Here is a 27973-nt window from a genome sequence, read left to right as displayed (position 1 = left end):
GGCTGTGGTGGTTCAGATCCTTGGGGGGCGACGATCTGGGGGCCGTGACGGGGGCTTGCCCTGCAGACACAGCCTTCCAGCCACTTAGAGAAATGCTGACTGAGGGGAATATGAGGAGCTGGTAGATAGCCTGGGGGTCTAACATCCAAGGTACCCACTGATGTCCCGCTCCTCGAGGGCACTCTTGAGAAACACTGCCAGCAAGTATTAGACCCCGAAGCTGCCTTTTTAGGTACACTGTCATTTTCCGGGTGAAGATGAGACCCAGAGAGGTCCTGGCTTTATCAAGGTCACACAGCGAATTAATGGCAGGACTCAGACTGCAACCAGGCGTCCTGGCTCCGCATTCAGTTTCCTCCTCACTCACACCTTTTCCTGAGGAGTGGGAGGTCAGCGAGGATGAAGAGGTGAGGCGAGTTAGTAACTAGAATTTAGGGAGCTGGACAAGTCCCATAACCCCAGCGGGCTCAGCAAGACAAAGATTTTTGTCCTAGTTGGAAATGGAATCAGAATTAGTTTAGGGGTAATCTTGGCTTTGAACTTAAACGGTCCAACAGTTCCTGTTAAAATCACTAACAGCGTTACTTCTCAGGGCACGATGTACCTACTTCCTGGACAAAAACATTCTAAGTGAGGCTTCATTTTTCACCCAGGGAGGATTCAGATTTCCCCCTGGTAAGTTAATGCTATTAGCTCTCGGCTGCTGTGAGGGGCTCCCCAGTGGGTGAAGGTGGGCGTGAGAGCAGGGGAGCTGCCCGCGGGGGCCCGGGACTGAGGCAGCGCGGGGCGGGCACTGCAGCCCCCGCCCTCCCGGCGCCCGCCCCGCGGCCGCTAGAGGGGGCTGTGCGGGCGCCGGGGCGCGGGCTTTTGTCAGCGCGCACGGGGAGGAGTGCGTATCCTCGCAGCCCCCGGCGGGAGATGGATTTAGTTCTGATGGCAGCGCTGTAAGGGAGGCGCTGGAAGGAAAACTTTGTCAAGGAGCAGCAGCCTCTGTTGTCTGTGATCCCCACTGACCCGAAGAAGCAGCGAATGGCTGGGGGATTTCAGGCAGATGTGGGTAGAGAAACCCTTTCGGCCGCTCTGACCAGCGCGGGACTGCAGGAGGGGTAGGAAATATTGTCCTGCAGGTTAGCTGGGTGGATTTATTCAGCTGACTTAGAGGAGAATCCTACAGGGAAGACCAGAGATGGATGCGATGCCGCGCAGGAGGTAAGACCCTTAGGCTTGCCTTGGTTTTGTTAATTTTCATGGAATTCCCGAGCGTTCCGGCATCCCTCCCCTTCCCAGAGCTGCTGGGTGCAGATGGAGGAGTGCCTTGTCTGATTTTGTTGGCATCTGCGCTGCAGCCCTTCCTAGTGGCAGGGTATGTATTTCACACCTACCGATTTCTGTTGGTGTAACATTGGAGGCTTTTTCGGAAATCAGGGCTGCCAGGCGCTGGTCTGCGCATGGGGGGCTGTGGGCCGGTTTGTCAGGAGAACGACGTCTGCCTGGTGGGGCTTTCCTCTGGGTTCCCTGCCTTCCCGCTTGGCCGCCGCCCTGGGCGCGCTCCCTTGGGGCCGGGTGGGCGTCCGCAGCGTGGTTGCAGCTGTTGGTGAGCAGGTGTGAGGTCTGCAGCCGCCAGCATTTTGTTAAAGGGAGCTGGCAGGTGACCTGGCCCGGGTGGGTTTGAATTTTTGTGCAACTCAACCACTTTGGAGGGAAGCAAAAAACCCCACGGTCCGTGAGGAGGTCTTGACAGTCTGTTCATCTCAGCTTCCATCTCCTTTCCTCGGTTTCCCTGCCTCCCTCCCCTCCTCCATCCAGGGAGGCAGCGGGGAGTCCAGGTCCACGTCTGCTGGTTTTGATATCCAGAAGGCAGAGTACCTGGTGTTGGGGGTGGGGGCAGGAGGGGGATGGGAAGGGCAGGCAGCTTTAGGGTGCTCAGCAGGCGCTCTGGTCTGGCCTACTGTCTTGCCTTTTTTCTTCTCGCCCCTAATCTCCATCCCCTAAAAATGGAAAAAGCTCCAGCCCACATCCTATCCAATTCTTCCAAAAACTCTCATTTATCTACGACATGACTATTACCCATCTGTTTCTTTACACCTACTCCTCCCTCTTCTTGCAGTTTGTCGTCTAAGATTTAACTGATTCAAATGAGTCTAATAAATAAGAGAAACCAAATTTCAGTTTCATAAATGGACATTCTGTGTCTTCTGACTAACCCCTAAGGAGGGCTGGTCTGGCCTCCCGACAGAAGCAAATGCACTGGGGGTGCACTCAGCTCTTCTCAGGTTGGAGGATATGAAATGTTTAACTTGTGCAGCGTGAGGTGTTCCCATTATGGGATTTTGAAATTGTTTTAAGGGAAAGTATTTGGTCGACATTTGAATTGATATAGATAAAGAAACTAATTGTGGAATTTCAGACTTGGAAGTATCTCTTCCCACTAGCATATAAATAATGAATACTAGAGATTTTTTAAAGGGGTGTAAGTTATTCGTTAATAGTTTTACTTTATGATGCCTTGCCTTCGTTTTTGTAATGTGAGCAGACTCTTCTCAATGCCTGACCAGGATCTTGCCCAGCCCTCCTCACTGCCCCCAGTCTCCATTCCCCCTCCAAATAGGGCACAAGTAAAAGCAAAGTGTCTATTAGGATGTCTACATCTCTGGTCCAAAATCCATAAATCTACATTGGTTCTTAGATACTAGGTTGCCTAGCTCTCTCAGAAAGGGCTTGTCACATACACAATACACACAAATGACTGAAATGACATACCACATGTAGTTTCTAGGCTTGGAGCAAATTTGCTGTAAGAGGGTGGCGGACTTGGCCCAGTGGTTAGGGCGTCCATCTACCACATGGGAGGTCCGCTGTTCAAACCCCAGGGCCTCCTTGACCCGTGTGGAGCTGGCCCATGCGCAGTGCTGAAGCGGGCAAAGAGTGCCCTGCCACGCAGGGGTGTCCCCCACGTAGGAGAGTCCCACGTGCAAGGAGTGCACCCCGGAAGGAGAGCCACCCAGCACGGAAGAAAGTACAGCCTGCCCAGGAATGGCGCCCCACACATGGAGAGCTGACACAACAAAAAGAAACACAGAAGCGAACAAAGAAGACGCAGCAAATAGACACAGAGAACACACAATGGGGGGAGGGGGAAATAAATATATCTTTTAAGAAAAATTTGCTGTAAGAATTACTGTAGTACTGGAACTAGCAAACCTCAAGTATTCTTTTTTTTTTTGTAAAGATTTTATTTTTTATTTCTTTCTCTCCCCTTCCCCCCACCTCCCCCGAGTTGTCTGCTTTCTGTGTACATTCCCTGTGTGTTCTTCTGTGACCACTTCTATCGTTACCATCGCCACCGCGAGTTTGTGTTCCTTTTTGTAGTGTCATCCTGCTGTGTCAGCTCTCCATGTGTGCGGCGCCATTCTTGGGCAGGCTGTGCTTTGTTTTGCACTGGGCGGCTCTCCTTACGGGGTGCACTCCGTGTGCATGGGGGTCCCCTACGCGAAGGGCATCCCTGTGTGGCACGGCACTCCTGTGGGCATCAGCACTGCGTGTGTGCCAGCTCACCACACGGGTCAGGAGGCCTGGGTTTGAACCTTGGACCTCCTGTGTGGTAGTTGGATGCCCTATCCATTGGGCCAAATCCACTTCCCCTTCTCGACTCCTAGACCCAGGTTTTTTGTTTTTGTTTTTTTTTAAGCAGTATATGCTTTTGCTTTCCAGAATTATTTTTGATATATTTATGTTTCATAACCATATTATCAGCTACTATTTAGACTGAGTTTTATATGGGCTACAGCATTCAATTCATATCCGATGCTTAATCTTATTATTATTTTTTTTTTTACCAATTCCTTGATTAATTGCATTTTTTTTTTCAGGAGAAGCCGGACATTTTCTTAGTTCTTGCATGTGTAAAAACTTTATATTATTCTCACACAGTAATACCATTATCTTGAGACATATAATTCTTCATCTAAACCTTTGCATCTGCAATTTTTTTTTTCCTCTTCTGGCATTTTGTATTACAGAGAAGAAGTTTGTTGGCAATATCTGTAAAATCAGTATACAAAAGTCCACAAAAGATTTTTCCCTTCTAATGCCTATTTTCTTTTAAAAATTTAAAAATGTATAGCATAATATACATAGAAAAATGCACAAAACATGTATAGCTCAGAGTATTACAAGGTGAAACACTAGACTACATTTTTGTCTTTTTTTGTGGTAACATGTAATATAAATTTTGCCATTTTAAGGCCATTTTTACTGCATTAAGTACATCATACATTTTTAGGTGTATAATTCAGTGGCATTAATTATATTTACAGTATCATACCCCCATATCTACCAACATTTCCAAAACCTTTTCATCAGCCCAAACAAATTCTTTACCCATTAAGTAGTAATTCCCATTGCCCCTTCCCCTCAGCTCCTGGTAACCTTTAATTAACTTTGTCTCTATGCATTCGCTTATTCCAGATATTTCATTTAAATGGAACCATGCAATATCTGTCCTTTTGTGCCTGGCCTATTTCAGTGAGCGTAATGATTTCAAGGTTCATTCACGTTGTGGCATGTGGCAGCGCCACTACTTCTTATGGTTGAATAATAGCTTGTAGGGCTGGAGCTCGGGTCTCTGTTCATCTTTGGACACTGGCTCCCCCTGTTGGCTGTGGTGAATAATGCCGCTGTGAACATGGGCGTGCATGTAACTGAGTTCCTGTTTTCAAGCCTCCACCTGCCTGCCTTTTATGGTCATCATTTTCTCGCTTTTATAGTTTTGTGCTCTGTAGATCAGACTTGTTTCTTTGAAACTTCATGAAATTGGAATTGTAGTTTGTCTTGCTCAGGGTTATGACTTTAACTGCTCCATGATGACTACTTTTATGAAATTCATCATAAGCATCCCGAGCCCTTTGCTATTTCCCTCAGCTCAGCTGGTCTGACTGTGGCTGATGCAACAGCACAGCTGAGGGAAAGAGGTTGTGCAAGACAGTGGCCAGTTTTAGACAAGCTTGAGGCGGGGATGGCTGATAGAGAGCAGCTCCAGAGCAGACCAGTTCTCCTGCCTGCTTCTAGCCTGACCTCCCTCCCTCCAGAGTGGTCTTCCTGAAAAAAAATCTAATCTGTCCCTCCACTCCCCTACGGATAAAACTCCAGCTCCTCACCCACCTCTCCTGCGTTACTTCTTCCTTCATGCTCTGTCCTGGGCACAGACTGAGGATCATTGTCCTTCCTGACGGTGTACAGCCAGCCTCCGGCCTACCTTGGGTTCCTTCCGCTGTCTCACGTGCTTTCTCCCCACTTTTTGTCCTCCAAATTGCTTCTTTTGGAAAACCAATAAAATAGAGAAACTTCTGGCAAACGTGTTTAAGACAAAAAAGAAAAAATCAATATTGGAAATGGCATGCAGAGTGAAGGGGAGCAGAGACTTGAAACTGTAACACCATGCATTATCATATCCTAGCATGTGTGAAAAGCTTGACAAAATGGCCAGTGTTCACTGAAAATATAAAGTGCCAATATTTACTCAAGAAATAGAATACTTTCCTGGGTGGGAAAATCCAATGTTGCAGTTGTCAATTCTCACAGTTTCTCTCACGTGGATGCTGCCCTCCTGATAACAAGAAGTGAGGCAAGTTTATTCCTACCTCTATATTCCTTTGGCAATTTTCTGTGGAATTTTGGAAGGGGTAGTTAAATGCTTGTGCTCAAATGCGAATCATCTTAAGGAAAAGTCAATAGAATTACATTTGTCACCGAAGTATTTTTCTTGAACAAGTGAGCTTATTAAACATTTTAAAAAACATTAATTTATTTAATGGGTATTTTTTTGTCTTTATTTATTTTTTTAATACTACATTAAAAAAATATGAGGTCCCCATATACCCCCACTGCCCTCACCCCACTCCTTCCCCCATAACAACAACCTCCTCCATCATCATGAGACATTCATTGCACTTGGTGAGTACATCTCTGAGCACCGCTGCACCTCATGGTCAATGGTCCACACCATAGCCCATTAAACTTTGAAATGCATGGCGACTTTATGAAGATAGAACTTCATTGAACAGCAGGCACAGTTTTCTGCCCATGTTACTTTATCGAGTATGAGTTCTGTCATGTTTGCTTTCTCTACACGGCAAGGAGCTCACATAACAATCTCTTGACCTTTACTCTTCAAAATCCATGGTGAAAAGACACAGGAAAAGTGAAGGCGGGTTCAGTTCTTTCTTCCTTTCCTTGTGTTAGATGGCAGAGCATCTGTACTGATTGTCCCAGTATTCCTTTATTTAGAATTTATTTTCCTTCCCTCTTACCACCACCTTTCTCTTAGATCCTTCCAACACCCTCATTTGTGTCCTAAATTAGCTCCATTTGTTACCACAAAAATGCAGTGTCCAGCTTAACCTGTTTCATGCTGTCCCTACTGTACTGTGAGTTTTCCTTTCTCTTATTGCTTAAAAGATGGCATTTTCTTCTCCTGTCCCCCAATTTTTATTTTTAAGTTGATGCATGTGCACAGTTCATCAATAGGACTGAACAATTCTAATGACAAATAACAATCACTGCCCCACCGCAATCCCTTATTTTTTTTTAAAGATTTATTTTTATTTATTTAATTCCCCTCCCCTCCCCCGCTTGTCTGTTTTCTGTGTCTTTTTGCTGCGACTTGTTTCTTTGTCCACTTCTGTTGTCGTCAGCGGCACGGGAAGTGTGGGCGGCGCCATTCCTGGGCAGGCTGCACTTTCTTTCTCGCTGGGCGGCTCTCCTTACGGGGCGCACTCCTTGCACGTGGGGCTCCCCCACGCAGGGGACACCCCTGTGTGGGGCGGCACTCCTTGCGCACATCAGCACTGCGCATGGGCCAGCTCCACACGGGTCAAGGAGGCCCGGGGTTTGAACCATGGACCTCCCATATGGTAGACGGATGCCCTAACCACTGGGCCAAGTCCGTTTCCCCCAATCCCTTATTTACAGGCATCCTATTTTTGCTATGTTTTTCATTCTGCTATAGTTACCTCCATATCTCAAAATAATATGCAAATACTGCAGTTTCTGAGTTTAACTTTGATCCATCTCCTTGCCTGCTTGCTCCTTCCTGCTAGCTGTACATTTATTTCTTTTCCATCATCAGAGTTGAGAAGGTGTTCACTCTGTTTCATAAGCAAGGCTGAGTTTCTGTGCTTTGTCTGTGGGTGATTCTAAAAGCTGAAAACAGTTCATTATCTGACTGGGTTGATACTGTTCACTGCCTGATAAATAACGCGCTTGCTAGGATTTCATATCCTTCTCGGGGACTCCAGTCTCTCATTCCTTCAGTCACTAAGTGGAAAGCTTTACGGGGTGAAGTTCAAATGGGTTTTAGACGCGGGTGCCCTGAGTGACTGGCTAGAAGGGCTGTAGGCTGGGGCACCATCGTCAACCGAGCTGCTCTGGTTCTCCCCCTGCAGTGTGTGCTGCTTCTCTAGAGAAGACCACTCAGCCAGTGCCTAACTGTAGGCCCCTGGAGTGGGAGGGGGTGTGACGGGGGACTGGTCTGTTTCCTAGGAGACCTGAAGTTCCAGACATCTTCAGGGCTCTGCCAGACAGATCAACTGCCTCCTTGGCTCAGCATCCTTTGTCTGAAATCTAGACTGACGCTGCTCAAACATTGGTCACCAGCCTACCATCTGCTTTTCACCCTCCAGAAACATCTCCGTTAGTGATGATCCAATTCTTCATTGTTATCGCAGGATTATATATTTCTATTTCCTTATGACCAGTTTTGTGGGGTCTAGGGTCAGAAGACGTAAGGGATTGGTGGAATAGGCCTGCCATCTTGAATTGGAAGCCTGGGGCATTAATTTTTAATCGAGCCATGCGTAGCAATAAAACAGACCTTTGGCATGGCCATGATTTAAATTCAAGGCCTAGCAGAAGTTGACTTTTCTTTGTTATGAATGTCTTCCAACCACAGCAGTACCTGTCAAGTCAGCTCCAGCACGTTCTCTGATCTGGAATAGTCTAGACACTTGACATACCTTCTTCAACCTTCCACTCAAAGGTTAATGACATTTGATTACATAAAACTCTTAAGAAGTTCAATTATTTCTCTTCAGAGACTCCAGCAAAGTAGAAGGGGGCAAAGTAAAAATAAGTTTGGCTAGTCCTCTAAGAGGGAATAGGGTAAAAATGAGCAATGAGAAACTGAGAACTTTTCCTGGGAGCCTGGAAGGTAGCTGTTGCCCGAGTGCTATGGAAGATATTGGTCAGGGTTGCCAACACTTGATTTAGACCAGGAGACTAAGGAATTGTCTCAGTGAACTCACAAATGATGGGGAGCGGAAGCTGCCTGTTTTCACCTGGACTAGAAGGGATGTGTGTTCAGAAAGTAAGTCTGGAGTTTCTATGCATGAGAAACTTCGGTTGTCTCTGTTTCCATCTAAGTTGCCAAATTTTTCAACTTTAGCAATGATCACTAAGACCAGAGATGGACTTTGGGATCCTGATATATTTATATATATATTTAAAACTCTGTTTAAGTTATAGACTGTCAAACTGTTGTTTTGAAGCTTGAATTTATACTTGGTTCTGAATTGAAGACATCAAGATGAAGGATGTCAAAGAATTAAAATCCTTTTAAAAAGTATTTATAGATGAAAATGAAATGTCTAGGATTTGTTTCAAAAAAATATTTTTTGGGGGAGTAATGAATTAGAGATGAATTATCATCTAAACTGGCACACTCCAACCAATCTGAAACTGGATGATTGGTACTTGGGGATTCATTATAGTATTCTCTCTAATTTTTCATAGGTTCAAAATTTTCCATAATTAAAAATTTTCCATAATTAAAGAAAATCCATGGAGCTGAAAAAAGTCAGTTTTGCATTGTCTGTGTCTTATTGAAATGGGAGACTTTCATCCTGAACCATGATGTTAAAAATTAACTTAAAACACAAAATGAAAATACCTAGAGAATATTGCTGAAGGACAAATCTATTTAGTCAGTTTATAATGGGACAAAAATCTATGGATCCTGCAAGTTCGACATGCAGGAAGTAGTAATTAACTTGACAATGTTATGAACCAGATCTTTAGCTCCAGTTTATGCAAAAGAGCTTTTTCTTTAGTGTTGCAAATTGGGTTCATATTTTGTTTATTTGAAAGATTTATTTCTTTCTCCCCGCTCCCTCCATTGTCTGCTCTCTGGGTCCATTCACTGTGGTTCTTCTGTGTCTGTTTGTATTCTCATTAGGTGGCTCCAGGAACCGATCGTGGAGCCTTCTGGAGTGGGAGAGAGGCGATTATTCTCTTGCACCACCTCAGCTCCCTGGTCTACTAAGTCTCTTAGTGTCTTTCCTCTGTGTCTCTCTTTGTTGCGTCATGTTGCTGCGTCAGCTTTCCACCTTGGCTGGCACTCCTGCACAGGCCAGCTCTCCACATGGGCCAGCTCACCACAAGGGCCAGCTTGCCTTCACTAGGAGGCCCTGGGTATCAAACCCTGGACCTCCTATATGGTAGATGGGAGCCCAATTGCGTGAGCCACTTCTGCGTCACATAGAGATTTATGCACAGGTGGATGTAAGCCCAGAAAAAGCATGTTATCGTTTTGTTCGTTCCTGGGGCAAAAAAATCCAGACTGCTTTTCTATTTGCTTACTTATGTAAGGCAAGCTTATTGAGATATATATACAGCACAATCCACTTTTTTTTAGATGTACAGTCTTATTGATTTTGACAAACACAGTCATATGACCTCCACCAGTGTTAAGACATAGAACAGTTCCCCTGTGCCCCTTTGTTGTGGATCCTCTCCCTCCACCCCCAGCCCCTGGCAACCACCAGTCCCTATAGTTTCCTCTTCTCCAGAAAGGCATATAATGGAATCATACAGTGTTTGCTTTTGTGTCTGTCTGCTTTCACTGAGGACAATGCTTGAGATTCATCCAGATTACTATGGATGTTCTAAAATAACTATTGGATATACTACATATATACAATGGATCCATATGTATGGATTACGTATGGATACACTACAGTTTATTTAACCACTCATCACTGAAGGACATTTGGAGTTGTTTCCAGTGGTTGACAATTATCAATAGAGCCGCAGTATAAATTGGCATAAAGACTTGTGTGTGAGATTCCAGTTCCCTTGGATAAATACCTAGGAATGGGATTGCAGTGTGGTGTCTTTTGTGTATGTGTAACTTCACAAGGCACTGCCAAACTCTTTCCAGAATGTACCATTTTGTGTCACCATCAGCAATGTATGAGAATTCTAGTTGTTATTGTCTTTTAAAAATTAAATCACATTGGTGTGGAGCAGTATGTCATTTTTAATTTGCATTTCCCTATGCCAAATGATGCTGAGCATCTTTTCATGGGCTTCATTCCACAATATCTCTTCTTTAGTTGTCTGTTAGTGTTTTAAGTGGCAGCAGACAGGGGAAGGGTGTTTGTTTCCTTAGTCTGAGAATAGGAACAGGTGCAGCCCTGGAGGCCATCATGGGGGCGTGGAGGAGAGAGGCCAAAGGAAAGGCGATGTTCAGGGGATGAAGGTGGGAGCTGGGGGATCTGAGTCCTGCTCAGGCTGCTTCTGGGGTTCTTCTCTGGAGGATTCTGTAGTTTGAATAATGAGGGGGCTATTTCCTCAGGGAGAGAGGGAAGAGGGAGAGATGGAGGAAGGAAGGGAAATGAGCTATAATATTGATTCCTTTTTTTTTGCTTATTCTGATTTGTGAACTTTATACCTTTAGTTCAGTAAATTTTGTGCTGTTTTTTTTTTTTTTTCCTGTAAATTTTGGGCCAGGGATTGGACCTCAGACCACACATGTGGGAAGCTGGTGGTCATCCACTGAGCCACATTGTCTCCCCCGAGTTGTTTTTTTTTTCATTTGTGATGCTTGTTGTTTGTTTTTGTATCTTACAGGAGGCACTGGGAGCCCTAGGACCTCCCATGTGAGAGGCAGGGGCTCAAGGGCCTGAGCCACATCTGCTCCCACTGTAAATTTTTTTTCTTTTGAGGGATGGTTTTATTTATATATTTTTAAAAAATATTTTTATTGTCTTTTTTTAAATGGAGAAATAGATCACACAAAATGTTACATTAAAAAGCATGAGGTTCCCATATATCCCACTCCCCACCCCACACTCCTGCTCCCCCCACGTCAACATCCCCCTTCATCAGTGAGGCACATTCATTGCATTTGGTGAACACACCCTGGAGTGCTGCCACAGCTCATGGACCATAGTTTACATTGTAGTTCACACTCTCCCCCAGTTCATCCAGTGGGTCATGGCAGGATAAACAGTGTCCTGCATCTTTCCCTGCAATATCATTCAGAACAACTTCAAGTCCCAAAAATGCCCCATATCACACTTCTTCCTGCCTCTCCCTGCCCTCAGCAACTCCCGTGGCCACCGTCTCCACATCAATGATACAATTTCTTCCATTGCTAGCATCACTACAGTTCTATAGTAGAATACCTGCAAGTCCACTCTAATCCGATTCTTCCATCTTGTGGACACTGGGATGGTGATGTCCATTCCACCTCCAAATCGAGAGGAGACTTAGATCCCACATGGCTGATGGATGTGATTCTCCTCCTTGCAGTTGTAGACACTCTCAGTTTCCTGGTGTTGTGGTTGACCATTCTCACCTCCCCATCAGCTGACCTAGGTGCATCCAATGAACTGGAGAGTAGCTGTTGCAACTCTGCTGAGGCTCAGGGCCCAGCTGGCACATGGACATTTCAGAGATTCAAGTCTCCTGCATATACATAAACCCCAGCACCAGTCACAGGTTCAGTAAAAGTGACAAATGAGGCGTGTGTAGAGAGGACACATCTGAGTCGAACTCCATCACAATCAGGAGCACAAATTGCAGAGTAGGACCCACTGGCAAGGCAGTGAACTCTATAGAGTCATTTGTTATAACATAGAACCTGTGTGTTTCATAGCTCTCAGGAGCACCACTACCTGGGGTTGTATCTTCATTGACTGTCTCTGGGATCCTGCTCAGATGTGCATAAGCGTGACCCCTCTGATGACCTCCTGACTAATTTTGAAGTCTCTTAGCCATATAAACTCATTTCTCTTTACAATTTCCCCCTTTTAGTCAAGGTCTTTCTCTAGTTGGATCACCAGCTGGTGATGGTAGTAATCCCTTGGTGCCAGGGAGGCTCATCCCCAGGAGTCCTGTCCCAACTTGGGGGAGGGTCATGCCTTTACATACTGAGTTTGGCTTAGAGAGTGGCCACATCTGAGCAACATGGAGGCTCTCAGGAGGTAACTCTTAGGCACCCTGCAGCTCTAGGCCTAGTTGAAATTTCAAGCACACAGGCTCATAAGCATAGTTATCAGTATCAAGGGCCCATCACTGGACCATTCTTCTTCATTGTCTTTGTCCTTGCACTTGGGGGATTGTTGCTCTTCCACAGGGGAATACAACAGAGCTCCCCAGGATGGAAACTCAGCAGTCCCTTGTTGTCATGTGTAACTCTATCCACTATGAGAAGACCCAGTGAACATCTGAACATATCTAAACCCTATATACATGCCCTGAAGAACTCCCTCCCACCCATGCATCCCCCATCAATGACAACCCACTTCAGCGCTCCTCCTGTGCCACAGTTGAACCCCTCTGTAATCAAAAACTTCCTAAAAATGAAGCCTAATATTTCCAGATTCAATTACCAGGAAAATGAAATAGTATTGACAGGTTTAATTTAGAAATAGAATACATAATAATTTAGAAAAACAAAGTAAAAAATAAGTTGGGGTATTTAAAAATGAAAAATATCATAAAATCATTGCTGGGGAAGTGGGAAAAAGGTTTGATGTTTGGTATACGGGTGTTCCTATATTGTATATGTGACTTTACTGTGATCTAAAACTTATTAGAAATCAAATTTAGAAAAAAAGGATGTAGACACTGAGGAAGGAATGGACGAGATTGCCTTGCTACTGTACATGCAGGGTAACACCTATTAATGTGCTGAAAAGCAAAATGTCAAAAACAAAGTTTTATTTTAAATGTTTCTTAAACAAAAATAAACTTGGCCCAGATAGAAGCCCTACAGTTAATTCTCCTGGGAAGGGTAAAGAAAGATCCCATAAAACATATCCATGAAAACTTTTAAAAATTGAGATATACTAGCAACAATGAGTAAAGTATCATGTATAGCAGGCACTTCTGTATGGTTTAAGCAGACATCTTCCTAAACATCCCCTATGTGCAGTTACTATTCCCAGTGGTGGGGGGGAGGGGGGCAGTGTTGGATGCCAGGAGTAGGGAGGCAGATGCTACTTGTGCAAACAAAGCAACATGCTAACCACTGACCCCTGTTAAAAAGAAATATTCAGGTAACATGAAGGAGTGATTACAGGAGGGTGCTTTAGCAGTGGCCAGGATGGCCAGGGAAGGCCTCTCTGGGGAAGTAGCATTGAGTTGACTCAGGTGGGTTGGTGGGATTGGGTCAGAGGATTAGGTAGTGTGGCCAACTGCAGCCATTTTCATGATGTGATTTGAGATGACATCATGGGCTGAGTGGGGATAAGGAGGGTGATGAGATTTGAGGAGGAGGTGAGAAGGTGGAAAATTGTCCCCCTGAAGCGTCTATACCAGGGAAGGGCAGATTGTCTGGCAATGCTAAATCCTCTGAAATGGATAAAGGTAATTTTGAAGTGAGTCAGTCAGCACAGTTGTATGCAAGTGCCAACTGCTCAGATGCAGACGGGGAGCAAGTTGATGTTGGATTTAAGCAAGCTGAGGACTCTGTGGGGTGGGAAGAGTGGAGGGAGAGAGGAGTAGAGGAATTAGAGGTGTTTTACAAGGACTGCTTGATTTAAGTTAGATGAGGAGGGATGCAAAGAGTAGAGGTTGTAGGGAGAGAAGGGAAAGAGTAGGAAGTCTCTCAGGCATGGGAGACTTGCTGGAGTGGAGCAGCCAGAGTACATGGGCTGGAAGGGGTTGGTCAGGGAAAGTAGGATGTCAAAATCCAGACTTTGGAAGTGGTGATCTTCTTGGTGATGGCGAGATCTAGGAAATATGACCACGGGGAGGCGTGGCTGAGGCTGCTGTGGAAGAAGGAGGGGTGATGGGAGTTCAAGTTTGAGGATGGGTGCTTCCAAGATGATGGGGGTTTTTGAAGGAGAAGAGGATGGAGGTGGCTGTAAGGCCCAAGGAGGTTATGTACCCTTTTCCCGGTCCTAGGGCATGTGGGATGTGGGAGTTGAGCCAGCTGCCACAGGACAGTGCTTGTAGGGAAAAGGTGCCGTGGTGAGCCTGGCTTGAGAGGCTTGAATTTTGGATCATGTAAATGGGCTTTACATAGCTGGATTAGGGGGTGCTGCACAGCATTACATGATTGTTCAATGAGATTGGTTTCCAAGCAGAAATGAAGGTACCCAAGGAGGCATTATTGAGTTTGGGATCATTCAAAACTCTATTAAAAGCAATTAACAGTATCTGGTATTGTTTCCGAAGTATCAGTCTCATGAAGGACCACCTAGCAGTTCTTGTGAACTGTAAGAAGAGGAGAAAAACTCCCTTTCTTCAGGCATCTCTTCTCATGTCACTAATTCGTGTATCCTTCCAGCCTCAGCCATAAATCTCATGGTGATGACAGAAGGCATCTATCCTTTCTCATCATCATCTTGCTGTGGCTCCAAGATGACTCCCTTGTCCAGCTCTGTTCTCACGGTGACCTTTAATGTAATAAAATAATTATAGGATTAATGAGGATTGATGGGAAGATGCTGTATTTTCTAGTGATTTGTGGATGTATGCCTTGGAACAGAACACTTCCTGAGGAATGAAACATGATAGAGGATAAGATGGATTGAAAAATAATATCCATGGCCCAGAATCTGAATACCCCACACTACCTGGCTTTTCTGAGGTTGTTCACTTTCACACTCCTAAAGGACTAATCCCTCTTCTCCAAATCTCTTTCCCTTCCCATTTCCTCTCTCCCTGCTGATGTTCTTGCCTTTGACATGATTAAGAAATATTACAGCAATGAGCCAGGTGCTCCCTTATCTTCTTACTGCTAAATCTACCAGCCTCCCTGCATCTGTACCTGCTTTCCCACCTCTAGCTTTGGCTCAGGTGGACTGCCTTCTATCAGGGGCCATTGTTCCTCCTGGGCTCTGGGCCCCTTCCTTTCACCTTCTCAAACACTACTCTAGGACTTGGTCCTGCTCCTTCCTGCATCAGTTCCATTCTCTCTTGTCCTCCCTCATCCCATCCCTCTCTCTCGTAATTTTCCCATTGGCATTCAGCCATATTCTAATATTGCTTACCTAAATAATTCCAGCTACGGTCCCATTTCTCTATCTTCCCAACACAACTCCTTGAAAGAGTTGCCCTTGTTCACTGTCTGAATTGCTCTTCCTGCTGTCTGCTTTTGGGCTTCTATCCCCTGCTCTTGTTAAGGTCATTGATGACCCCTACATTGCCATGTCTTATGACCTTTTCTGTTTTTTCCTTACGCCATCAGCAGCATTTAACATAATTGACCACTTCTTGAAACATTCAGGTCTCTTGCCTTCTGGGGTACCTCATTCTCCTGGTTTTCCCTTGGCCTCACTGGCTGTTGATCATCTTTGTGGTTCCCTTCTCTTTCTCTAGACCTGTAGGTGTGGGAAGGCCAATGACTCTGCCCAGGGTCACTTACTTTCACTCCAGCCTCTGTCTGGGAGAGCTCATTTAATCTGGCATTAGACTCCCTTTGTATGCTAATAGTCCACGATCTATCTCCCAAGAACTCTAGTCCATGGGCTGTCAAGTTTTAATAGGGAATTTTAATGTGGGGGGAATGGAAAATTTGCTGGTTTGGGACAGGGCTTGAAATTCTGCATTTCTAAGAAGCTCCCAGTTGCTGCTGCTGATCCTTAGATCCTCCTTTGAGTTTGTGAGGCTGCAGACTTTTATATCCAACTGTCTCCTTTACATATTCACATGGATGTCTTGTCGGCATCTCAGAACCAGATGAACAAGGCCCAGTTAGAGCTCCTGGCTTCTTTCTTCATAGCTCCTTCTTCTGCATTTTCCTTACCTCAGCATCCCAGACACTTAAGCCAAAATCTTGGTGTTGTCCTTGGTTTCTCTCTTTCCTTCACTCTACCATCCAATCCATCAGTAAGTTTTGTTGTCTCAGTGACCCAAACATACCCCTGGTGTTTCCACTTGCTCCATAATCACAGCAGTAGCAGACATTGATTACTTCCTGTATGTTCACCTGTTTGCTAATGATAGATTTTTAAAATTTATATACATTTAAAGTCTAATAATAAAAACCCCATGAACTAGATGCTATTATTAATCTCTTTTGTGTGAGAAACATGGACACACAGGCAATAAATATTTGTGGGTTCTATAAAGAATAAATTTTAACTTATAACTAGATAACACCTATCTATGGTTTATGACTTAACCCCAATTCATTCTTTTGGTTTCTTTTTCTCCGTTGTTAAAAATAAAATAGTCACTAGTGTTATTGATATACTTTGAGATTAGGGAACCAGTATCATATTTTAAGTCATCTGTGTCCTTGCTAAATGCAAATTACATTGAAAATACCCATAGGCAAATATCCAAAGTGTGTGCCTGTTAGAATTTATACTCACTGTGGCTTCCTCAAACCATTTTTTGACAAGGTCTGTATGCATTTAAGACATTAAAAATATTTATGTCTAATTACAGTATTGTAATGCACCCTCTTAAGACACTGTCTACTTGCAAAAAGCAGTGATTCTTTTATTTCTCATTACATCACTGCATATTCTGTAACTTGTGGGATATACTGAGAAATGACATTCAAGCTCCAATATTGTTTTCCTCTTCTATCATAATTTTCTTTTGTGTTCAGCCATTCTGAGACTATTGTGATCTTTGTAAGTCATCATGCTTGTAAAGGAGATGAGAAATGCCAGGGGTTCGGGAATAAGCATCCTAAATGGTCAAGCAGGTAGAAACTAGTTCGTATGAAGAAAGTTTAAAGAAACTTGGGTTTAGGTTGGAGAAGAGCAGGTTAAGGAAATACTTGATGTTATTTACTTCAAAGGAAATCTTTAGTAAATTTGTTCTTAAAGACATCTTTTATAATGTGAATAATTTACCTGATTCTATATGTAAGTTTCTCTTAAGGGTAAGAGAGAGTTACATTCATTTTTGTCTTAGTAATTTCTAACACGGCACTATCTAAAGAATCAGTCCTCTCAGTTAGAACTCTCCGTGCACCAAGGCCCAGGGCTCTGACCCCAGGCCAGGCAGGTAACTAATGCCAAATGCAGGGTTCCTGAAAAGTGCCTCTTCAGGGCTTTTCTTTTTAATGTCAACTTCTCCCTTGTTAAATGTCAGAATTCAAGATGTTATTTGCTTTCAAGGTAAAGAGAAAGAAAGAATAAGATATGGCAGAGGAGATGGGTGGGGAAGAGACAGGTTCTCTGGGCAACCAGACCTTGGTGCTGACCCAAGTTCTCATCCCTGGGATGGAAAAAGTTAAAATGATTTTAAGAGTCTGCGATCAAGTTTTACATTAAAACTCTTACTAAGAACTTATGTTTATGTCCTACAAAGACATGTTGTTTCACTGGGCCCAGGAGAGAGAGCTGGACAAAGCACTCAAAACACTGTTCCCCAAAATATATTTGGTAGGACACTGGTCCCAAGAAAGGTAATGTGAAATAAAAGCTTCCATAGTCAAAAGAAATTGGGCAACACTGTACCCTTCTCTTGGACTGTAACTGAGCATCTCAGATAAAAAGGCTTGCAGAGGTCCTCTAATGAAGATTTGTTTTTACCCCATTAATTGCCAAACATATTGAACAGGGTAATTTTTGTCTAACACTCTATGTTGGTTAAAGATTGCATCCAGCTACCTGAAGCAGAAACCCAACCACAGTGACTTAGCCAAAGGGGGGTTTATTTCCCTCAACCACAGTGACTTAGCCACACCCTCATTGTCTGCTCTCTTTGTCCACTGGCTGTGTGTTTTTCTGCGTGTGCTTGCATTATCCTCTGGCACTGGGAAACTGTGTCTCTTTTTGTTGCATCATCTTGTTGCATCAGCTCTCTGTGTGTATGGTGCCACTCCTGGGTAGGCTGCACTATTTTCGCGTGGGTCAGCTCTCCTTGAGAGGTGCACTCCTTTGCATGGGACTCCCCTACGCGGGGGACATCCCTGTGTGGCACGGCACTCCTTGCACACATCAGCACTGCATGTGAGCCAGCTGACCACATGGGTCAGAGGCCCTGGGTTTGAACCCTGGACCTCCCATATGGGAGGCAGATGCTCTATCAGTTTAATCAAATCTGCTTCTCAGGGTGTTACTTCTTGCTGCCTGCTTAATTCTCCCTTTCTTAGCTTTAAATGAAAAAAAAAAGTATAATTTAAAGTCCCTCCTGGGGGAACTCTGTTTAAAATGACACCTGCCTCAAGGTCTTCTCATTTCCCTCTCAAGCAGCTAGGAAGACATAGAAAGAGGCAAAGCTGGGAAGCGGCTGTGGCTCAACTAGTTGGGCTCCTGCCTACCATATGGGAGGCCTCGGGTTCATGTCCATCAGGGCCTCCGTGTGAGGGTGAGCTGGCCTGTGCGCCGGAGAGCTGCCTGCCTGGGGGTGGCAGAGAGCTGGGGCAGGAAGAGGAGCAGCAGAGGGAGACAAGCAGATACAGAAAAAACAAAAGAGGCGCAGTGAATGGCCACAGAGTGGAGACAGCAAAAGAATGGAACAAGCTGCAGGGGGTGGGGGGTAATAAATAAATAAATAAATAAATAAATAAATAAATAAATAAATAAATAAATAAATAAATAAATAAATAACTTAAAAAACAAAAACAAAATCACGGATTTCTGCTCTTAACCCAAGCTGCCCAATTTTCCCTGAGCGCGGCCTCTCCTCTGCCCAGCAGGGCAGGGGCTGTGGGGGGCGGGCCCGGCCTCGCGCTCAGCCATGGACGCTGCGCCTGAGCCGTCAGGGCCCAGCCCGGCGCCGCCGCCTTCCTGGACGCCCCGGAGGCCGAGGTGCTGCAGGACGTGCTGCGGGAGCAGTTCGGGCCGCTGCCCAGCTGGCTGCCACCTGCCGGCTCAGGCGTCTGCCCTCGGGCGACTCCTTGGCGACCAGGGACCTGCAGTTGGCGCTGGAGCGGCGGCGCGGGGCCAAGGCCAAGGAGCGCGGGCGTCCAGGGCCGTCGCTGCTCCGCCGCCTCCGACCCCTTCCCGCGGGCGGGCTGGCCCTGCCCTCTCAGCCTACCCGGGCGGCCGCGCTCCCCGCGGCTTCAGACCTCCTGAGGTCCCCCTCCTGCGCCTGGTTGGCGGGGGAGTGACGGTGGCTTTGGAGCCCCTACCGTCCCCGGGCTGGTTTTGCGCGCCACGCGGGTGGCCTCCTCACCACCTGGGCTTGCTCGGGAACCGGTTCCAGGATGAGGACAGCTGAGGCTCGCGACAGCTGCAAAATTATCTCCCGCCGAAAGGTGCTTTTAAAGAGATTAGTGCAGGTACGCGGAGCCTCAGTTTCCCGGCCGTGTGTGCTGGCCCAGTGCTCAGGTGGCAAAGGACGCCCCCTTCCACCTTTCTCCGCATCTCGGTCTCAAAGCAAATCCCAGTGGGAGGAGAGCCGCGGGCGGTTCCTTTGAGTAAGGAGGGCACGCCCCTGCGTGCACCAGGCTCCCCTCCACCACCTGTGGGTGCTCGCGGTCATTGACTGAACGCAGTGCTCCATGGGCTGCTGTTGAGCGGCATCTACTGGTAGCTTTTAATGTCGTGTCTTGCCCTGGAGCACCAACTGGGTTTGACACTTGCAGGCAGGTCAAATCTGGTCTCATTCCCACCTCTGCAGTCTTTGGGTTTGGTGCTGCAGGGGCGCATCCCGTGGCCCAGGGAGGGGTGCGTGGCTTTGGGGCCGGGCTTGGAGAAGTTCTGCTGGGAGCTGTTCCTGAAGACCCCAGGCCCGTTAGAAACGTGGCCTGGGAGCGAACCAGGAGCTTGCCTTTGGGAAAAGGTGTGAGGAGAAAGGCTTGTGGAAACAGGAGCAGACTTGAGGGGAAGTGGAGAAAATTGCAAGGCTGGGGCCGCCTGCTTTGACCAGGCACTAGACCCTTGATGAAAAGAATCCTGTTATCTGACCTGGTACCTCTAAAAGGAGATTCAGATCTAATATTTTGTTTTAAGTGGGCCTTATCACTCTGAAGAAATTTTCTTCAGAAACCTGCCCTGGTTTTAGCCATGGCTTTTAAATTAGTGACATTTATTCTTTATAACAAAATTAAATCACCTGGAAAATATGGACATGACTAAAGAGGGACTTGAGACACATAACCCAGATGGAGTTACCCAAACATTTCTGTGTATCCTTCTAGTCTTTTTTTCCCTCTAGTTGTGTGTAAAAGTGTAATATCCCATACATCTTTCACTTTTTTTCACATAAGATTATTGAGAGCATTTCTTCATTCTTAAGGTTTTCCTTCAAAGAACAGCTTTTGATTGCATAGTCTGTCGTATAGATGGACTGTAACTTATCCAGTACCTTGTTGGGCATATGTGTCACCTGCAGCTCTTTACTGGAACATCCACCTGTGCATGTTAGATTGCTGCCTTAGAATAAAATGCTAGAAGTGAAAAATTACTGGGACATGGAACATGTACACTCATCTGATTTTTTTTTTTTTTTTGGATACAAGTTGCCAATTGCTTTCTAGAAAGACATAACAATTGATATACCCTCTTATAGGAAGAAGACTGTTCCCTTTTCATTCTCTCCCCAATGTTGGGTATGATTTTTAAAATGTTGCCAGCTTGGTAGATACAAAATGGCATCTAGTTTCTATTTTAGTTTGTAGTACTTTGATTAAAATTAAATATTTTCGTATATCCTTGTGCGGTCCTTGTGTTCTGTTAGTTGACTATGCCCACTGCCCACTTTACCACTCTGGGGTGGAAGGGGATCAGTATAAATAAGGATCTTGGCTGCATGGTTCCCAGGGGGAGCCAGTTCTTCTAGGGCCTGTATCCTCCAGGGGCAAGGTCATCAGAGTTCCAGGCCTTTAGAGCTGGGAAAGAGGGGGGCGAGGTGTCACACTCCAGAGAAATGAGGTGCTGGTAGCCCAGGGCCTCTGGCCTGTCTGACAAAAAAATGATTCACCTCACTCTAGTTTCAAGTGTCATCAACTACAGATTCTTTGGCCACTATAACATTAGCTCAGCTGGAAAAGTTTGAAGGGTTGGTGGCACAGTGCTTGAGTAGACAAATGTGTGTCCATTTTAGTCATCAGTGCCATTTATTGATTACTTTCTAAGTGTGCCACGCTTGGTGAGGTATTTCTACGTGTCCATTACGTTGTTCACCAGAAAAAACTACAGGGTTGGTGTCCTCCACTTTGCAGATAAACAACTGTCAGAGTCTTGTTCAGTGACCCGAGGTATCGGGAATGAAAGACAAAGAAAGATTGAGTTCAGGGGATCTGAGAGCATTGATCTCTCAAGCTCATCAGACAACTTTATTGAGTCAAGGGGCTAGTATATATACCCCTAACATACGTGACATTCAGCACACAATCAAGTTACCTATTACCCTTACCTCATACTATATTAACTAGTGATTGATGAAAACCCAACAAACTTTACTGGAACTATTATGGAAAATCAGTAACTATACTCAAATCCTGTTACCCAGGTGGTTCTGTTCTAGGTATTGTTCTGCCTGCAGGTGTGCTGACCCAGCCAAGATTGTGCTCCGCACCGATAATCATAAGGGACAGCTTGACTCAGTGGTCAAAGAAGTAACTTCTTCCATGGAAACAACATGCCTTTGTATCCCACAAACAACCTGAGGCTGAGTGATTTAAATACCCTACAGGCTTTATAAGGTAGTTAATGGGGAGGGGGTTTTCCATCTGGGTGTAGCTGACTTGGAGTTTTTAACAAAGACTTCCTAGTGCTTCTCTACTACAGTGCACTGGGTGCCCTCTCCAGTGGGTGGGGGATGGTCAAGGGACGATGTAGACGTACCCCCTGGCTCACCCACAGAGCTGAGATTTGCTGCTCCTTTTGCCCTGAAAGTCTCTGCCAGTGGAAGGAACTACTGCTCTTCATAATATGCCTGCTTAGATTCGCCAGCCAGATAAAAGGGCTGTGGACATGAGCTTCACAAGCCCGTTCCATGGTTTGGGGTGTCCCCAGCCTGCTGCCATTTCTCTGAGCCCCTCCCTGGCAGGCCAGAGCTCAGCTTGTTGCTCTTCTGGCCTGAAGAATAAACAGGGTCAGGCCGAGGACCCTGGAGCACACATCCCAGTCCCCAGAGCCTTTCCCTTGGGGATGACACCCTGGTAAGAGGAAGGGGGTGAACATAAACTTGATGGGCCTGGTTTTAAATCACAGCTGCTCACCTCAGGGTCCTGGGACTCGCTCACTCTCCACCCTTAGCGGGTTTCCCTGAACGCGCTTTATTCTGAAGCTAGAGCTGCAGGCCCGGCCCATCTCACAACCCAGGCGGCATTGTGACCTCCAGCAGGGAGGCTCTAGGGCTGACACTCTGAGGCAGAGGCTCTTTCTCAGGATCCAGGGACCCCGTGCCGGGGTGTGGGGTGGTGGCAGCCCCACAGGGTGTGAGCTTGCTGTGGGCAGGACCCGTGAAGCAGCTTTGCTCCTGTTTGTTCGTTTGCTCCATCCTTCCTTCCGACAGGCTTGCAGAACTCCTCTTCTGTGGGTCCCCCCGCCCCCACCATCCTCCTCCATTTCTGGGTGCTGTGCTCCCAGCTGGACTACCTGGATGTGTGATGCTACAGTGCCCCAGGTGCCCCTCTCATCTCATGGGCTCCTTTTTCTTCTCCAGAATCCCTGTGTGATCAGCATGGCTGTTGTTCTCACCCACAGGACAGACAAGGAGACTGAGGGGGCAGGAGCATGGAGCACACGCTCGTCCTGGACACTGGCTTCTCGCACAGGGATGGGCCCCGCGGCAGTGGTTTCTGTGGCCCCCAAGATGAGGAGGCGAGTTGAGGCCACGCTGGTGTTGGCGGTGGTGGCCGTGCTCTCCCCCCTCGTGGCTCTCCTTGTTGTGGGTGAGCCCCTCGCGCATCTGAACCCCAATGGCTCTTCCTCCTCGTCCTGCACAAAGCCCTCTAGGGGACCCCGAATGCACCCAGAGGGTCACTCCACCACCAGCCCCAGGTCTGGGCCAGATGCTTCCTGGGTCCAGACAGAGGCCACCATCCAAGGGGGGAGGGTCCTCTCCAGAACCAAAGCTTATGAGGGAAGACCCTGAGAGGGGCTTGGAGCCAACTCCCCCCTTCTGGAATCCAACGCTAGGGGGTGTGTGCACCCTGTCCCCAGGCCCCAGGTGAGAGGTGGTGTTGACCCAGGAGTGGGGTCTTTCAATTCTACAACCTCGGGCAGATTCCTTATTCCAGGAGTTTCAGTTCCACCTGGGAGACAACACCTGGCCACCACCTGTGGAACCAGACAGTGAGTAGCCACAGTGGAGGGAGGGAGGGCCGGAAGGGAGCCGGTGTCGGGAGGCCCAGAACCCAGGACAAGCCTCTCCCCTGCCATCCCCAGGCCCCTCAGTGGGTCTGACCTCTTTAGAGGAGGGCATAATCTTTTTCTTTTTAATGTAGCTATAAGTATAATGTGCATCTCAAAGTGCACATAAAGTGCACAACCTGTTTTGATACATGTACACCCATGAAACCATCACCACAGTAAGATGCTGAACACATTCACCACTTGCCTACCCCCCACCAAAGTTTTTAACCCTTTGTAATCCCTCTACTCCATTTTCCATCCTCCCCAGGCAACTGCAGCTCTATTTTCTGTCTCCGTGCATTAGTTTGCATTTTCTCCTTATAGGCATATAAGGGATGGACTGGACATACTCTTTTTTTTCTCCTCTGGCTTCTTCCATTCAACATAATTATCCTGAGTTTCACCCTTGCCGTGGCTTGCACAGTAGTTCATTCCTTTTTATTGCTGAGCTGGGTTCCATTTTATGGCTACGCCACGACTTACCCACTCTGCTGTTGACGGGATTTGGGTTGTTTCCAGTTTTTGATTTCAAATCTGCTCTGTCTAGTTAAAAATGGGTTTGTCATCTCGTTGAATATTGAGAATTCTTCATGTATTCTAGATACAAGTCCTTTATCAAATGTGTGATTTGCAAATACCTTCTCTCAGTCTGCTTACCTTGCCCAAAGTCATGAAGATATTCTCCCATTTTCTTCCAGAAATTTTAAAGTTTAGGTCAATGATTCATTTGGAGTTAGTGTTTGCGTAAAGGTGTGAGGTGTGAAGTGAAGTTCACTTTTTTAAAAAAAGATTTATTTATTTTATTTACTTTGTCCTACCTCCTCCTCCCCCCCCCCCCAGTTATCTGCTCTCTCTGTCCATTCACTGCATGTTCTTCTGTGACCACTTCTATCCTTATCAGCGGTACCGAGAATCTGTCTTTCTTTTTCTTGTGTCATCTTCTTGTGTCAACTCTCTGAGTTGCAGTGCTACTCCGGGGCAGGCTGCACTTTCTCTCTTGCTCAGTGGCTCTCCTTACAGGACACACTTCTTGTGCATGGGGCTCCCCTACATGGCACGGCACTCCTCGTGCACATGAGCACTGTGCATGTGCCAGCTCCACGTGGGTTAAGGCGGCCCCGGGTTTGAACCATGGAACTCCCATGTGGCAGGTGGACACCCTATCTATTGGGCCAAGTCTGCTTCCCTGAAGTTCATTTTCATTTGTTTGGATATTACTATTCAATTGTTCCAGGGCCATCTGTTGAAAGGATTATCCTTTCTCTACGGAATTGCCTTTGCTTCTTTGTTGAATATCAACCTGGACTTCCTTTCTGTTCTTCTCACACCTGCAAAGGCCAGGTGGTCTCCCACTTCCCCTAGCCAGGGCTTGAGGAATAGGGCAGGGGTCCTGAGGGGAGGAAGGAACCAGGCAGTGACCATGGATGTGTGAAATTGAGTCCTTGCTCATGAGGAGAGCCAAGGCTGATGGCAAGACCAGGGGCAGTGGCAGGTGGGCTTGCTGGGAAGGAACCTGCAGAGGAAAGGGCTGCAGTTTCCTTGAACGGCCCTGGTGGCCAAGATCTCTCACTCAGGGCTCTCATATCCCCAAATTGCTCTGAAGGGACTCTTGTCCCTTCTGCTTTCTGTAGGGGTGCCCAGCCCTTTCAGAGGCAATTTCAGCTCAGAGGCCCCAGGTGACCTGAAGGTGTGGCACACCTGCATCATAGCACTGCGGATTGAACAGGGACCTTCTGCCAGGGGCACCTATTTTGCTCCTATTGTTCCCCCCCCCCCCGAATTTGTAATCAGAAAATTTGTTTCTGGTTTACATGGTTTTCAGGAGTAACAATAATAGGTCAAGAAGGTCAATGGTTGTTGTACAAATATAGCTCAGGACTAAAAATGGGGGCCTTATTCACATCTTCTTTTTCTCTATGAAACTTCTAATGGTGAAATTTCTGTGGAATTAAACTTCAACAGCTCTAAGTTACATAATGAGTTATTTTCAAGTTCAGTTACAATGGCAAAAGAATCCAAGTCTCACCAGCGTGACTTCTGGTGTGTGTGTGGGTAACTAGTTTACAGTAAGCAAGATTTTCAATCCTTTGGATCTGTTAGTTCATGTGTGATGGCTAATTAGATCTTTGGCTATTGCTTGGTCCAGGGTCAGGGAGGCGACAGGCCACTGGGGGTGCTCTCAGGGCCGTGGTGTAGGCATCTCCCCATGGAAATCTTTAGAACGTGCTGGTTGATCTCTATGCTTCCCCATGAAATGGACCTCTTTGCTGGACCTCTGCATTTCCCCCCTGAAGATTCCCACCATTTTGGCATGGTGGCCGAGATAAGGAAGCTCTGCAGCTGTTTAAAGAGCATTCTAGCACCTGGGCTGTGGAGATGCAGATGCTGAAGTTCAAGGTGGACAATGTCTGTTCTCAGATCCAGATGCTCAGCAGCCACATGGAAAACACCAGTGCTGACATCCGGATGGCCAAAGGAGTTCTAGAAGATGCTGGCACCTGCCATATCCAGACCGAGATGTTAAGGAATTCCTTGGAGGGGGCTGATGCTGAGATCCAGGGCCTAAAGAGAGCTCTGGAAAAGGCAAACACGTTGAATTCCCAGACCCATGATTTCTTACAAAGCAGTTCAGAAAACACCAGGGTTGCACCCCACATGTGAAGCCGAGACCTAGAAAATGCCAATGCTGAAATTCAGGTGTTAAAGTTCGGTTTACACTTGTCAAATATGAGTTTACAGAAGGCCAGTGTTCAGACCCAACTTTTGAATGGCCATCTGGAGAGGGTCAGTGTTTTAAGGACCCAGCACCAGGTGTTAAGCAGCAGTTTGGAAGGGCCCAGTGCTGAGATCCAGAGGCTCTGGGGAGCTCTGGGAATTGCAAGTGCTTTCAATTCCCAGACCCAGCCCTTTATAAAAGGCAGTGTAGACAACAGCACTTTTGAGATCCAGTTATTAAGAGGTCAGTTGGACAGGGCTGGTGAAGTGATTCAGTAGTTAAAAAGATATTTGGAAACTGCCATTGCCCAGACCCAAATGGCAAAGGGCAGGATGGAGCAGACAAAAGCTGAGCTCCCAGGAATAAGAGCAGTATTGGAAAATGCCAGGGGAGTTAGAGACCCTAACACAAGGAATGAAGGGTGCTGCCGTAAATTCCCAGACCCACATGTGAGAAAACAGAGTGTAGGAGGCACAGGTTGAGATCCAGAGGCTACAAGTTAATGTGAGTAATACCAACTCACTAAGCATGAAAATCCAGGAGCAGCAGAGCAGCCTGGAGACCCTCCGTGCAGCCTGTGCTTCACAGGAGCAGCTACAAAGGACCCAAAGTAAGTGGTAGGGAGGGTCCACCCTGTGGAGGGCAGAGTTGCTGGGATGTTTCTGCCCATTTAGCCTCAAGCATGTGTCCCCTCTGGGAAAGAGCAAGGGTGGTAGAGAGAGGACAAATCGAATAAACACAGCTCTTTTGTGCCCAGGCGGTAGCGCAGAAGACATGAGAAACTATGGCCCTGCTCTCAGGTGGCTTATAATCTCTCCACAAAATATCTCCATTTGCAAACCAGATCTTTGTGATGAAGGCATGTGGTAATGGCAAAGTGTACTTGTAGGGCCAGACAACATGTTTGTGACTTCCAGCTATCACAAACTGTGTGAACCTGAACAAGTTGTTTCCCTTTTCTGAGTATCACTTGCAAAATGGGGGCAATAGGATTTGCTTCACAGGGAGGATCAAATGAATCAACATATGTAATGCACTTAAGCTAGTAGGCTGGATTCAAGCATGTGTCTGACACTTTCATGAACATCTACCATGTGTCAGGGGGTTAAAAATGAATAAGAAATAATGCCTGCTCTTGAGAAGGTTACAAGATGCAAGATGGAGACAGACCTGTAAGCAAAGTCATATAGATTGGTGAAGGAGGTGTTAAGTTAGAAGGAAGTACTGGGAACTGAGTGGGGGGAGGCAAAAAGAAGGGGGAGAAGGAACCTTTTGTGGAAGGGGGGAAGAAAATCTATTTATCTAATCATCTATGTAATCTATCTATGCAAGTTTCAAAAAGGAAAACCTTTCCTGCATGAATTCACTCTGACATTTTATATTTATTCTTTAAAAAAAGAGCAAAGCTTGTCAAAATTGGAAAACCAAATTTATGACCCACTAATGGGTTGGTGGTTGCAATTTGAAAAACACTGGGCTAGAGAAGTGGGCAGGGCTGGAGAGACACGGGCTAGATTAGAAGGCCTCTGAGTGAGCTTGGCTTTCATCATCCAGAAAGTGAGGAGCCACTGAAGGGTTTTAAGGAGAACCCTGAGGTTCTCACTTGGGTGGCTGAACAGAGGGGTCCCCAACTGAGGAATAAAGGAGGAAGAGGAGCAGCAAGATTTGGACATGCTGGATGCGGTGCTTTGGGGGACATCCAAGTGGATGTCACCTGCAGGCTGTCTGGAGTTGAGGAGAGAGGCCAGGGCTGCAG

The 27973-nt window shown here is 46.3% G+C and overlaps 1 pseudogene; it reads left to right on the top strand.

Annotated features, from left to right (window-relative positions):
• The first annotated feature begins 399 nt into the window (after positions 1 to 399).
• Positions 400 to 27973, top strand: part of LOC131273763 (factor in the germline alpha-like) — a 72867-nt pseudogene continuing 45293 nt past the window's right edge.

The sequence above is a fragment of the Dasypus novemcinctus genome, chromosome 17 (assembly GCF_030445035.2).
Source record: "Dasypus novemcinctus isolate mDasNov1 chromosome 17, mDasNov1.1.hap2, whole genome shotgun sequence".
NCBI classification, from domain to species: domain Eukaryota; kingdom Metazoa; phylum Chordata; class Mammalia; order Cingulata; family Dasypodidae; genus Dasypus; species Dasypus novemcinctus.
The sequence above is the reverse complement of the archived record's forward strand: the minus strand, read 5'-3'. Positions and strand labels throughout refer to the sequence as shown.